This window comes from Lactuca virosa, chromosome 1 (genome assembly GCF_052849685.1).
Source record: "Lactuca virosa cultivar CGN04683 chromosome 1, Lactuca_virosa_CGN04683_v6, whole genome shotgun sequence".
Lineage (NCBI taxonomy): Eukaryota > Viridiplantae > Streptophyta > Magnoliopsida > Asterales > Asteraceae > Lactuca > Lactuca virosa.
The window spans coordinates 174,649,870-174,662,771 of NC_136426.1; positions in this window are offsets into that span (position 1 = coordinate 174,649,870).

Below are 12,902 nucleotides of genomic sequence, written 5' to 3' on the forward strand. Positions count from 1 at the left end.
CCAGAGGTATAGGCGGTTCAAACTCATTTATACCCCATCATATGGAAGCACAAGCCTCTTTAAAGCTGCCATACACCATGGAAAGTTCATTCGACTTAGCTTGACTGCCTTTTCCAGCACCACTTCCAGTTCGACTTACCCTCATAGATACTTCCAACTTGACAGCCTTTTTCAACACCAAAGAAAGTTTTGTCTCATTCCTTTAAGATCCCCAATTACTTTTAGTGGAGCTTTAAATATTGAGAAGAAGTAAAGAGGTAGGCTACTTAGAACCGCGTTTATAAGGTTAATTCGACCACCAAACAAAAACGTTTTTCCTTTCCAAACGGATAACCTCGATTGTAACCACTCAAGTACCGACTTCCAATTTTTAGTAAGGGACATGTTAGCTCCCACCGGTTACCCTAAGTATGTGAAAGGGAGTGATGACGGTTTAGTTATTCATAAATAAAGAAATTTTCCACACTTACCCAACCTTTCTTTCTCTGTCTCTTTCTCATCCACACAATACCAGCGACTCCTGCCATAACATATTTCAGTGACTCTCCTCCGACCTCAAACTATCGATAGTCACGACTGTTAACCACTATGCAACCAGCTTGTTACTATATGCCACCTAAAACCTCGTGTTTCAAAAGCTCATCAAGTGATAATTATATAGTATTAAAGCATTGTTGAATAAATGAGAGACATCCATAAAAAGAACAATTTGATGAAGAAATGCAAAATCTCACCGAAAGTGAGAACCAAAATCCTTTATGATAAAGGGTTAAAAATATTGGAAAAATCCATTTCCACAAAACTAAATCACTCGAAATCAGTTGCTTAGTTAGACATTTAATCAACAATATAAAACTGTCATCTTTAAATAATCGTATTCTATGTGGTACCAATAAAATTAACAAGTCAAGAACACCATTGAAAGGTCACAAATTACATGAAAATGAAATCCTGATAAACACTTAACACATATAGAAAGAAGGGAAAAATGCAAAAAAGTTCTTACATATTGGCCTCATAATCGATTTTGGATTTTATATTTTTTTATTAAATTAAGTCCTAAAAACCGATAATCGTATTCAAATTAACCTTTTTACACGGTCAACAAGTAATTCAACTTTCAAAAATTACACTTTTGGCCCAGATTTCAAATTTTATTACAAATTTGATCCAAAATTTACACTTTTGGCCCAGATTTTAAGTTTTATTAACAATTTGATAAAAAAAATTTACCCTTTTGGCCTAGATTTTAGAATTTTGTTATGAATTCATCCTAACTTTAGTTTTTTTACAACGTTTTTTCTCAAAAAAAACAAAAAATTCGAATATGTTTTTTTCTTTAAAAAAATCATATTTATACAAAAAAAACATATTCTCACATAAAAAATCTTATATTTTCTATATAAAAACTTTTTTTTATACTTTTTTCGTATACGAAATATCTATTTTTAAAAATAGGTATATATTAAGTACATAAATATATACAAATTCGTTTTTATAGTATTAATTCTAATATAACTATTATTTAGAGTATTCATTTAAAATGATAAATTAATTGTCGATAATTTACTTCTCAAATGATGTTTTTTTATCAAAAACATGTTTGTATATATATTTTTTTGTAGAAACATGTTTGTATACATTTGTTTATAAAAACATGTTTGAATATATTTATAAAATACGTGTTTGTATACATTTTATATATAAACGTGTTTGAATACAAATGTGTTTATTATAAAATAGGTGTTTATAAAAATATTTAAATATGTTTTTACAAAAGAAATGTATACAAACACTTATTTAGGTGCATATAAATATGTTTTTACAAAATGTGTTTATAATAAAATAGATGTTTGTATACATTTTTTCTTGTAAAATACGTGTTTGTATATATTTTTTTTTTATAAAAATGGATTTGTATATACTTATGGACTTAATAAATACATAATTTTATAAATAGGTATTTCGTATACAGAAAAGTTTTTTAAAAAAAATTTATATAGAAATATGATTTTATAAAGAAAAAATATATTCAAATTTTTTTTTTTTTTTGAGAAACAATGTTGTAAAAAAAACTAAAGTTATGATGAATTCATAGCAAAATTCTGAAATTTGGGCCAAAAGGGTAAATTTTGGACCAAATTTATAATAAAATTTAAAATCTGGACCAAAAGTATAAATTTTGGACCAAATTTGTAAAAAAAAATTGAAATCTTGGCCAGAAGTGTAATTTTAGAGGGTTGAATGACCTGTTGACTGGGTAAAATGGTCAAATAGAATACGATTACCGGTTTTTGGGATTTAAATTGAATAAAGAATATATAAGGACTAAATCGATTATGATGCCAATATGTAAGGACTTTTTTTTGCAGTTTTCCCTAGAAAGAAAGTAACATAGAGATAACATAGAATTCATGCCTTTAAGGTTTATGCTTGTTCAAATTTATGTCGATGATATCATTTTTTTTTCAGATGGCCCTTCGTTGTCAAAGGAATTTGAAGACTTAATGAAGAGTCAATTTGAAAGGAGTATGATAGGGAAGATCAATCACTTCTTGGGACTAAACATTCGCCAACGAAGATAAGGAATCTTTATTAATAAAGAAAGTTATACGCAAAACTTACTTGACCATTTTGGAATGACCAATTGTTCGGACGCGAAGGTTCCCATGGCAGTCGACACTCGCTTAATTCCTTTGTTAGATAAGACAGATGTTGATTAAAAGACATATCAACGCATGATCGGTTCGTTATTGTATTTTACTACAAGTCGACCTGATATTATGTTTTTGGTTTGTAATTATGACAAGTACCAAACGAATCTATAAGAACCACATCTCACAGCCGTTAAGAATATTTTTCGATGTCTAAATCGAACTCCGACTCTAGGATTGTGGTATCCAACAAACACAATGTAACATCCATAAAATTCATGAAAATTTTAAACTTTTAAAACCAAACTACAAATCATCATTGTTTACAAAATTAGTTTTCAAAACATGTTTAATATCAAAGTTTTCCCAAAATCATAAAACAAAACACGAGGAGGTGCACGATCACGCCTTTGCCTTCCCGCGATCATCTAAGGTACCTAAAACATAACCCAAAACTGTAAGCCCGAATCTTAGTGAGTTGCCCCAAAATACCAACATATTACATAACCATAATAATAACAGCAAACAACATGCATATAGAGCCTTCAGTCTGACTGGAACGCCCCCACCGGTCTACAATCTACCTGGTACGCTCACAGAACCTCCAGTATGACTGGTACGCCACACCGGGCCTTCAGCCTATTTGGACCGTTCTTCGGGCTTCGGCCTGACTGGTACGCCCCACTGGCCTTCTGTCTATCCGGGTCGCCCTGGGTCTATTGGCCTTCAGCACAAAGCAGGATCGCCTCAACCCAACCACACATACACTGTGTCGACACACACACACACACACACACACACATATATATATATATATATATATATATATATATATATATATATATATATAACGGACAAGCATACTAATAATCAGCCAATAACAAACAGACAGATCTTACAGATCACTAAGCATAGCATTATCCTATCAACCAGGATATAGATCTAACAGATCACCATAGTACTCAATCATACGACAAACTAGGATAACAATCCAAAGGGCCGGCCTTGGTGCCTTCGACCCGTAAGTACAGTGAGGAAAACTCACCTTACACTGCTGAATCACACTGAAAGTCTCCGGTTGCTGGCCCACTAAATCCATGCGCTATCACAAACAAAATAATCATCTAATTAATAATTGGATTCCATTCCTTAGCTATTAGTCCAAACGTTATGGTAAAAGGCCACTCTACCCTTTTCCTAGTTTGGGTCAAGGCCCAAGCCTAAACCAAATAATCACTCAAGGCCCATATTTGGCCCAATTTACCAAATTGGGCTCAAACTCCTACTTGGGCCTTATCCTAAGGCCCACCCTTCCACTTAGCCCAAAATACATGTACTTAGTTGGCCCAATAAGGTCCCAAGCATCTGGGCCCAAAAGATGGCCCAAACTTGAAGCCCAAAACCGCTAAGCCCAACAGACTGAGTACACGGGGCGTACTCAGCTGTATATTAAGCGTACTCGCATTGAGGCTTATACGTTGTGCGTACTGGCTTGTACGCCAAGCGTACTCCTCCTGTTCAGCCACTCTTCACATTAAGCCCTCAATCCATTAAGATAAAGCTCCAAAATGTAGATCTGATTCCCTTGAGCTGGAATAACACGTAAAGTCGTTAACTATACGTTAATACATGGCTAAATGAAGCTCTTAAGCTTAGAAATAACTTAATAAGTGGCTTAATGCATGCATGAGAACCAATACCCCATAAAGTTGGCACCTTTATGCTTAGGAAGCCTCTAACAATCTCAGTTCTAGAGAAATGATCCCTTCAAACGTCCCAATCCATCAATCAACTCAAAAGGGACCAAAAGTGTGAAAAATCAACCCATAAAGAGATCTAAGCATTAACAAGTCAAGATTCGAACTTGATACCTTTAGAAGCTTGCAAACTGATGAATGACCCTGGATCTCAAGTTTCCCAACCAAGCTATGAACTTCCATATTCTTCTAGTTTCTTCAAGAATGAGCAAAACAACACCAATTTCTCTTCAAGAATACGATCCCATAACAAGTCTCCACCAATCCTTCGCTATGGACCTCAGGAGGTTCAGAGCACACCTAACCTTCTGGTCAGCTGGGCAAGAGAAGGTGAAAAAGCATCCTTCAACATCATATAACCACCTCATGGCTATGATCGGGTCCTGAACTCCATCAAAAGTCGGGGGCTTCGTATTGTCGAAGTCCCTATACTGAAAAAAATGCCCAACACTAATCCCAACAGCCGCGACGGCTGCGGTGGATGCAGTAGCAGCCACCTCAGACAGAGCAACATATATGTCATCAAAGAACTCCATCATCGCGGTCTTGATAGACCCAAAAAGCTCTGGTATCTGCCCCGGACAATCGACACAACCTCCTCATGGATAATCTCTCTGATACGGTCCTCTGACACTGCTCGCCCACCCTGACTGCCAGCTCCCGATCCTGACCCGGATCCATCCTCAGATCATCTCGTTGTCACCATACTGAAAATATACCAGGGAGATATCAGATAACACACATATCAACAGGGGAACCAATTCCCAACAAAGCCCTAGGGGTTGTGACTTCCTTGTTACGCGTACGGGTCATGTGCTTTCAGTAGTACTGGCCCATACTACCTTCCACACCTACCCGTATTTGTCTCAAGGATCATCACAACAAACCTAACAAGACATACTAGCATACGCACAAACGAAATCCTCACACCCTAAAGGATAGCTACATCTCCAGACTGGTCGGCTAACCCCACATAACTCATCCTACCATTAACTGCCACACGACCCTCCATTGGTGCCAGATACCTATCGCAAGAATATAGTTTAAACAATCTTAGGCTAAAAGATTCAATCCTACAACGGTTGGACTCAGACAAGAGTTGTGCAGCAGGACCAAATCCCTTATCCTAAGATCACTAAACCCATGTAGCATGTTACTTAGCATATTCACTCAATAGCCAGTTCGCACGCGAAAGAGTCATACAACAATCAATCAAGGATTCTATAAAAGATAAGGCATCATAAATCAGGCAGATTTATCATACAGTTCCTGAAGATCCCTATCCTTATACTAGCATGATGTTCTAACATATCAAAGCATAATATAAAATAATTGTGTGGTAATTTGGGGTCTACTTATTGGCTCCGGCTGATCGTACACCTTGCATCCTCCTCAATTATTTTGAAAACCATTTGAAAATATTTTAAAAATCTTTTTCCTTAGTTTGAGACTGGATTTACACGAGTGTTCCTCCAGTTCCCTCAAACCAAGGATCTTATACAAACTTGTAACTGATGGGTTTTACATGTAGTAACACGGATAAATCCTTAACAACTTAAGGGTACATGCAACCTAAGGATCTATGTCATAATTCTATTGAAGTAATAATCTATTAAACAACAAAACATGAAACCCTAGACTAATTTCGAAAATCACAATATAAAAGTAGGATTTACATACCTTTTAGTTATTATAGTAAATAACTAATCAAAACCTTCTTGAAAGACTCTTGGAAGCAAGCGCCACAAGTGTCGCGCCTCTAATGGTTCACACCCAAACCCTAACGACCAAGGAGCTTGAAGAGAGAGATGAGAGAGGTAGAATTTCAGCCCTAGATTCTCTAAGAATTCTTGAACGAAAATATGAGGCGTAGGGGTCTTTATCTAGTGTACCAAGAAACCCTAGATAAGTCCCAAAACAATAAAATAACATTATCTTACTTTTGGTATTTATATGGTTTCCTAATTATCCTCCAAGGATAATTATAGATATTCTAGAACATCTAGAACCACATAAAAACGTCCAAGTACTTTTTGAAAGTTCTAGAATGCCTCTTGCTCAACTATTGAACAGTTACACTTTAACCCCTGTACTTTTAATTAATCCAATTAATCCCAAAATTAATTCCAATTAATTTCTGATTAATTCTAAATTAAATATTACTATTTCTAATTAATATATTATTCTCATAATATATTAACAAATCATTCATTTGATTTCTAATTAATTTATTAACCAAGTAATAAATTAATAAATCAGTCTCTCTCTCTCTAAAAGCTATCATATTCAATTGTTAGGTTTGAGGGCAACCCAAAAGGACTGTGCTACAATCAATTCAAGTATATACAACTATAGTTATGGGCTTAGACATCTAATCCAACAGTCTCCCACTTTAATAAGCCTAATAACTATAATTGCCAGTATAACTTCCAAATTGACTAGCAAATTGTAGCTTCCAAAAATTGTTGTCAAACTCTGACCCAGTCAGTTACGTGTCCTAAGATAAGTGATCAAATATTCCTCCGCTCTACAAGATATCATACAGACCTGAGACATCGATTATGACGACTGTAAACAGACTGTAAACAGACTACCAATTGAACACATCAATTCAGTCCAGGCTTGGCCAAGCACTTTAGATGTCAACGTCAAATCATCGAGGGGTGTCACAACTAGGAATTCTATGCTTTTGTAAACATTAACAATGATAACATTTGTAACAAAAACTTGAAAGTATGCATGATGTTTATTCAATGACAACAAAATTCCATCAAACACTCTATACAAACACTTCAAATAGTCAACAAAGGATTGGAAACCCTGAAAATCCCGGTTTACGTCCAATATGGACTAGGATTTTCTTATTGGGCCTAATGGACCAATAAGTCTCCAATTTGACTAGTTTGGGCTTAGAACTCTTAATTGGGCTCTAATTCAACCCACCTTCATGAGATTTAACATTTTGGGCCATATTGGGCCTAAAATGGAATAAACTACTCCAATAAGCCTTATTGGGCCATGACTTATCTAATTAGCCCTAATGGGCCACAAACCTATTCTATTATGCTAAATAGGCCGTGAACCATCCAAAGAAGCCCAATGGGCCAAAAACCTCCCTAATGGACTACATGTCTTCGAGCATGACCAAGAATGGACCCAAATAAATTCACTTCTTCTTTCCTATGCCCATTCTCGGCCAAAATATAAAAATGAAAAATGAAGCATTATCCAACAAGAGACACATCACCATTACATGATGGACTTCCACTATGTAATCCCAAATCTCATGCACCTAGGTAACCATCACATCTTCTCTTTCTCTCCTCTCTTATTCTCGGCCGAAGGAAAGAACACACACACAAACCATTTCAAACTCTCTCTAAGTATAACATTCAAGAACATCCCTCCTCTTTCATCAAAAAGTTTGGAGACTTACTAGCATTTCAAGAAGGTTACATCCAAAAATCACTCCAAGTTGCATACTAGTAGGTAAGATCTCACAAAATCTAAGCAACCTACTTTCTTTTGAAACTTATTCACTTCTCTCACTCCTTATTTTCGTGATTATACTTCTTAGAACCTCTTTAAGTTCGAAAATCCTCTCAAGGAGTTTGCTAGAGCCAAAAACACATCAACTTCTTCCATTTCTACTTCAAAACCGAGAACAACTAAGCAATGTGAGTTCATACCCCCTTGTTTTTGGTTTTTGCTTGTTTTTGGGGGAGAATACAAGTACTATGTGTTGATCTATGTGTGTATGCTTGTTATATGTGATTTCTTTGGTTTATGTTGTGAAAATATGATATTATTTGCTAAATCTTGAAATCTATGGCAAAGTGTGAAGAATACATAAACAAATAACATAATAAACAACTTACTTCAAAGATCTAAGGGTCTTTAGGCTCAAGAAGTGAAAACAAAGTCAAAATCCTTATATGTGTCATTTCTGTAGAAATAACAAAGATTTGGGTAAAACATAACATTTTCGGTTCTATAAGGATAAAATGGTATTATTCACATAAAAATCTGACTTTTATGAAAATAACACTTTTCTAGGGGTCAAAAACATAAATTTTAGCTTATTGGGCTTTAATTTGGGCCTCACGAGTTTTTGGGCCCAAAGTTGCGAAAAAAATAAAGTGTAGAGGGACTGAAATGGAAAACTTAACAAACTATGAGTCTAAAACGTGAATAAACTATTTTTAGGGGCTGAAAATGACTTGATGCAAAATTGGACTAAAAATGCAAAGTTTTTGATTTTGGGGTCAAAATTGTAAAATTTATGGAATTTGAGCCAAAAATATAAACTTTTTACAAATAAAGGCTGGAAATGACAAATACAATAGTTTTGGGCTGAAATTATTATTTAAATAAAGTTTGGGTCGAAAATGTCAAGAAAAATGGTTTAAGGACCAAAAATGTCAATTTTCATAAAAAGGGACTAAAAGTGCCATTTTTATAGATAAAGGGGCTGCAATGGTCAAACTAAATGTTTTGGGCCAAATTGGCAAATATTAAATTATTGGGTTAAAAATATCAAGTTTATAACGCATAGTTTATATATATATATATATATATATATATATATATATATATATATATACATATATATATATATATATATATATATATATATATATATATATATATATATATATATATATATGACCAAAGCTTCGTTATAAATTAAATGTCAAAGTATTTTAACACTTCGAATAAACATTTAGTTTACAACAAATACCTACATTACGAACTTAAGATCAATAAATTATACGAAATTCAATGGTTGGGCTCAAATATCTTCTACTCGTGCTATTGGGCCACAAAGGCCCAATATCATGATTTTTGGGCCCAATATATTCACACATGTTATTGGGCTTCCGGTGACCCAATTACATACCCAATGGGCCTTTATCAGCTTTATCATGTTATTGGGCCTTAATGGTCCATTTGCATTGCTAATAAAACCCTAAACCTTCATAATATGCTTAATGGGCTATAACGTGTCCGTAGCATACTCGACAGCCTGTAATAACATACAAAGTTAGTGGGCCTCCGTTGTCCTCTTCTCTTCGTCTGTTAGGCTTACCTTTTATTCAAGTAAACATAAATCGGGTTGTAAAACAATGTTATTCAATTTCAATTGGATTAGTGAGAAATAACGGGTGACACCAATAAGTGTCGGTCGTAGTCTGTAGTTATAATCAAAGTCTCATGGAGGGAGAGCGAGAGTTTGTGTATAGATCTATACAGGGGTAACTCCCCCACACCTAAGTTGTTCGCTACAGTTAGACTCGGCCAGTCTAGGGTGACAAAATCTTAATTCAACACCAGCATTCGATAAAATGCCAAGACAGGTGAATTAGTCATTATTATTATGCATGGTTATAACAACTCACATAGAGATCCATTACCACCTAAGTAATCATGGGAAATCATATTCATACGCTGTGACGATATAATAAAACAAAACTATCATACTATTTATATCGGAAAACGTCGGGTTTTCCGGGGGAACAACATTATTCCCTTTTACTTACAACAACTATAATACAATAAACTATTATGAAAGGCATTTCACTTTTACATGTTTTGAAATCATTCATACGTATACTTATGGATCATCACACCTTTTTCGTAAACAATTTCTGTTACAGAAAATATCGGATTTTCTGGGTTTTATAAACAATACAAAACATTTACACATCAAACCTGCTTATGAACTCACCAACATTATATATGTTGACCGTTTTCAAAATAACTTGTGTTCTCAGGTAACCGTTAGAATGAAGAATTATCAAGTGTGTTTCTGAACGTCTTTTGTGTGAACGATAAACAATTTATCTTTTGGATTATGTAATGTAAACAATGTACTTGATGTGAACAATGACGGTTGTAATATATTAATGCATGGTGATGTTTATGTTATGTTTCATGTATATTCATTGTGATGATATTTCAATTTAAGTCACACGAGCCCTCGGACGTTTCCGCCGTCTGGTTCGGGGGTGTGACAGGTTGGTATCAGAGCTCTGTTTATAGTGAACTGGCATATCTAACGACACATTGATATGCAACTATAAACCCAAAGAGGGACTAAATAACTCTGAACAAAACAAATAAAATATAACAATAAACACTCTTACTTGTGCGACTTAGAAAAATAAACATAATAACAATTCAAATAAGATGATTGAAAAATCCTGACATCTCGGTTAAGACAGGACTGTTCACAGTTGTATTAGGGATGAATGTAGCCTGATCAACTACATTTCCTTCAGAATACAACTATCACATGCCCTGGGGCGATCACAATGGTCAGTAAACCTGAGGCATACCCCTTTTGTTAACCAAGAAGAGAACATCAAACCAATTTCAATAACAACTAAAATATCTTAGGGATAATAATAGTTTATTTATATACCCTCCTTACGTGTTCCTCATCACAGTCACCATGGAAGAGGAGCATTAAGGCATTCAGTTTCACCAGGCCTTGGTGGCCCACGAAATGATTGAAGACGACCTCGAGGAAGGACAAGGGGCAGCACACGACATTGGGCCCGACGAGTACACTGATACGGACTACGAGTTTGAGGGGACCGATGACGACATGGAGGAGGAAAGAGACACAGACGAAGCCCCCGTCAAACCACCTATCGACGAGACACATAGGACCACCCTGCCCCACCAGGAAATCCCGTGGGAGAGGATCGTTCTCTGGAAGCAGAGGCTGCTGCACTACGGCAACAACTATTTTCCATGGAGGCACGAGCAGTGCAGGCTGAACTGGAAAGGGATGAGGTCATCGGGGAGATGACAGAGATGGCCCAGATGTTGGCACAACATTTCGTAATATGATTTCGCTACCACCGTTGGGCGCCTCCTTGTGTGTTTAGAATCAGTAGACCCCCCTACTAGTGCTATGTTCTCTTATGCTTACCATATTATGTACTACCGACTCCATGTTTAAGTGATTACACTACTCATAGAGTCGTCATGCTGCAACCACCCAAGTTCCCTCCACACCACATGCTCCAGCCTCATCCACCCCAAGTGCCCCTAAACAGTATTCCGGAAATCTCCCGAAGTGCAACAAGTGCAATCTCCATCACAATGGTGAATGCAGGGAGATGCATTGTACCAGTTGCAATCGAAAGGGCCACACGGCAAAATATTGTAGGACCTATCCTCCCCAGTACCAGCAACAAGGAAACAACAACAACAACCTCAGCAACAACAACAACAACAACAACAACAACAACAACAACAACAACAACAAAAACCCCAACAACAACAACACCAACAACAACAACGACAACAACGTTGGGGCTAGCCACACCTGTTATGGATGTGGAAGGACTGGGCATTTCCGTCAAAAGTGCCCCAATGTCAACAACCAAGGGAATGGAGGAGCAGGGAGACTGCTAACCATGGGTCAAGGAGAAGCGGTTCAGGATCCTATTGTTGTCACTGGTACGTTTCTCCTTAACAACACATATGCATGCATCCTGTTTGATACCGGGGCAGAGCGGAGTTTTGTGAGTAATAAATTCAAACATTTGCTAAAACAACAACCCCAGAAGCTTAATGAAACCTTTACGGTGGAAATGGCTAATGGGAAAATAGAATCAACTGGGGAAATCAACGTAGGATGTACCCTAACCTTAAATCACCACGCATTTCAAATAAACTTGATGCCTGTAACTATTAGGAGTTTTGATGTGATTATCGGCATGGATTGGTTGAGCCCCCATCATGCCGAAATTATGTGTCGCGAGAAGGTCGTTCGCCTTCATCTCCCTAACCACGAAACCCTAATCATATACGGAGACAAACCCAGTACGAGCCTTCGTCTTATCTCATGTATTAAGGCACAGAAGTGTCTACAAAAGAAGGACTTCGCGTTTCTGGCTCACATCGTGGATAAATCCAAGGAAGAGGTTAGTATTCGAGACATCCCAGTGGCTTGCGTTTTCCCTGACATCTTTCCTGAAGATCTTCCGGGGATACCCCCAGAAAGACAAGTCGAGTTCCGAATCGACCTTGCGCCAGAAGCTACACCCATCGCCAAATCGCCCTATAGGTTGGCTCCTGCGGAGATGCAATAATTGTCAAGCCAACTCAGAGAACTCTTGAACAAAGGATTCATCCGACCCAGCTTCTCACCTTGGGGAGCTCCGGTCCTTTTTGTTAAGAAGAAGGACGGATCCTTTAGGATGTGCATCGATTATAGAGAGTTGAATAAGCTCACTATCAAGAATCGCTACCCACTTCCACGAATCGACGATCTATTCGACCAGCTTCAAGGAGCAAATTACTTCTCTAAAATAGATCTGCGATCCGGCTACCATCAACTCAAGGTCCGGGAAGAGGATATCCCCAAGACCGCTTTCGGAACTCGCTATGGACATTATGAATTTGTTGTAATACCCTTCGGTCTAACGAACGCCCCTGCTGCATTTATGGACCTGATGAATCGAGTTTGCTGACC